This window comes from Rutidosis leptorrhynchoides, chromosome 6 (assembly GCF_046630445.1).
Source record: "Rutidosis leptorrhynchoides isolate AG116_Rl617_1_P2 chromosome 6, CSIRO_AGI_Rlap_v1, whole genome shotgun sequence".
NCBI lineage: Eukaryota > Viridiplantae > Streptophyta > Magnoliopsida > Asterales > Asteraceae > Rutidosis > Rutidosis leptorrhynchoides.
This window is the reverse complement of record NC_092338.1, coordinates 143,608,386-143,611,296: the sequence shown is the minus strand read 5'-3', so window position 1 is coordinate 143,611,296 and position 2,911 is coordinate 143,608,386. Positions and strand designations below refer to the sequence as shown.

The 2,911-nt window shown below is 31.7% G+C and overlaps 1 non-coding gene across 1 annotated transcript; it reads left to right on the top strand.

Annotated features, from left to right (window-relative positions):
* Nucleotides 1–2,414: 2,414 nt before the first annotated feature.
* On the top strand, nucleotides 2,415–2,521 carry LOC139856340 (small nucleolar RNA R71). The gene has a single exon (XR_011761827.1). It is a non-coding gene; the product is annotated as a small nucleolar RNA R71 (small nucleolar RNA).
* The last annotated feature ends 390 nt before the right edge of the window (nucleotides 2,522–2,911 follow it).

The following is a 2,911-nucleotide window of genomic DNA, read 5'->3' as shown; positions in this document are numbered from 1 at the left end:
GATTGAAAGAAGAAAAAAAATTAATACGCCGCTGTAATAGGAAATAAACAACACGGTATTATCTTCTTCGTTATCCATCATTCATTCGTTCATAATTCAATCATCATTGTCTTCCTTGCTGTTTTAACATGATAGAAACAAGTGGGTTTTTGTTTGGCTTCGACAGACACACCACTCAATCAAAAGAAAGGATTTCGGTCTGGTAACATGATTTTCAAATAACAGAAACATATATAAAAAAAATGTATGCACTCATACATCATCACCACCTCATCTTCCATAATCATCTATCTTTTAAATCGACATTATCATTATCATGTCACTACTATCATATTATATTGCATCATCATTCATCTTTATATAAATAAAGTCACCATTCTTTAATCATTTCTTTCATATCCACCTCACCTTATTTAATTTGTAATAGAAAAGGGAGCATTAATGGCAGCACTCTACTCCGATGGGTGTGTGTGATTTCAGCTGCAAAACAGAAAGTTCTAGCAGCGGTGGAGGTGATGGTTTGTAATGGTAGCAGTGGAGTTCTCGGATCAGAACAGAAATGATAAACCGAACTGCAGTAATAGCGTAGCATTTTAATGGTTTGGTGATAAAGGTGGTAAGTATGTTGATGGTGACGAAGGGGGTTCTGAATGATGATTAATATGGTGGTCTTCTCGGCTGTACAACAGAAACAACATATTGCAGTTTGTCTAAAGTGATTCGAGGGTGATGATAATCGATGGTGGACTGATGAAGTTCACTAAAAAAATTAAGAGAGAGGGAGAATAAGAGAGCAAGAGGGTTTGAGTTTTGGTTGTAGTTGAAACGAAATAGAAATGGATATAGAGATAGTTTGAGTGTTAGTGGGTTTTGTTGTTCAAATCGAAGACAGAAGGATGTAATGGGTGTTGATAATATACGCAAGTGTGGTTTACAATAGTTATTTTGAGCCATGGTGGTGGTTGATGTTTATAGGTGATGGTGGTAGCTGTGGAGGTGGTTTCTTGGTGACCGTTTAGGATGACGGGTTTTATCATAGTGGTGGGTGATGGTTGAATTTAAAACAGAAAAAGATGGTGGTTTAGTGATAGTCATGAAACAAGAGGTGGTTCATCGAGGAAGGAACCGAAGACAGATTAAAGTGGAAATGAGTGTGGTGATTTCATGTGGTGTTCTTGCATTTTTGGTTTTAAATTACCGATTGTAGTAGAGACTGGCAATATGTAGAGATAGTATTCCAATTAGTGAAGTTAGCAAAGATGATATGATTGGTTGTTATCCACAATTGAGAGAATAGACAGCAATATTTTAGCCAAGGAGAAACAAACAAGAAAATAAAGTATATGATGACTTTCATCAAATTTTGTTATGTAACATATAATATAATTTGATTGTAACGTGTAACAATAAGGAGACAGAAACAATATTTAGCTACAGGTTGATAGATACTTACAACTGAATTTGATTCTTGCTACATGATTCATCTTATAAAAAAAATTAATAATAATAATAATAATATTTAATATTTATATAATAACATATATGATAACATTTATTGAACACTTAATATTTATACATCTTATATATATATATATATATATATATATATATATATATATATATATATATATATATATATATATATATATATATATATATATATATATATATATATATTACAATATAATGATAATTATGTATAGAGTCATGTATATATATATATATATATATATATATATATATATATATATATATATATATATATATATATATATATATATATATAGATTCATTTTAATAACAACTTTTATTATTTTGTAAATTATTTTACCAATTTAGTTCAACAATTAAATCGTATATTATTATTTCAAACTATTATATATACACATATATTTATATTTATATTTATCTGTATACACATTTATTTATAATTAATGGTTCGTGAATTGTCGGACACAGTCAATGGTAATTGATTATATGAATGTAGATTTTAAAACTTTCGAGACTCAACATTACAGATTTTGCTTATCGTTTTGGAAACATATAAAGATTAAAGTTTAAATTTGATCGGAAATTCCAGGGTTATCACAAAATGTGGTCCTCCACACTGCTCACAACTAATTCGTATTGAGTGGATATCTTTAGTCATCTTTTCCATTCGTCTCTCAACAGCATCTATCTTTGTGGAAATGGAATCTAAGTCATGGCTAGAATCGGCTCTAGCTGCTTTAGATGATCTAACGATATCTTTTTCTTGGTGCCACTCATGTGAGTGGGAAGCAGTGTTATCAATAATTTTGTAAGCATCAGTTTCGGTTTTCTTCATAATAGAACCACCAGCTGCTATATCGATGTCTTTCCTTGTAGTGATGTCGCATCCTTGGTAGAATATTTGTACTATTTGACAGGTGTCTAAACCATGTTGCGGACATCCTCTTAATAACTTTCCAAATCTTATCCATGCCTCATATAGAGTTTCATTTGGTTTCTGTGTGAACGTAACAATTTCTCCTTGAAGTCTTACGGCTTTAGATGCCTTAAAGAATTGTTTAAGAAATTTTTCAACTAAAACGTCCCATGTATCAATCGCCCCTTCAGGTAACGATTCCAACCAATCTTTGGCTTCTCCCTTTAAAGTCCAGGGAAATAACATGAGATATATCTGTTCATCCTCCACTTCTCGGATTTTAAATAGAGTGCATATCCTATTAAAGGTACGAAGATGTTCATTTGGATCTTCCTTCGGCGCACCACTAAATTGGCATTGATTAGTTACCATTTGTATAATTTGTCCTTTGATTTCATAATCTGGCGCATTAATGTCTGGATGAGTAATTGCGTGACCTTGGTCAGTGCGTTTAGCTCTCATTCGGTCTTCCATACTTAAAGGTTCCAGATTCTCCATAATCGA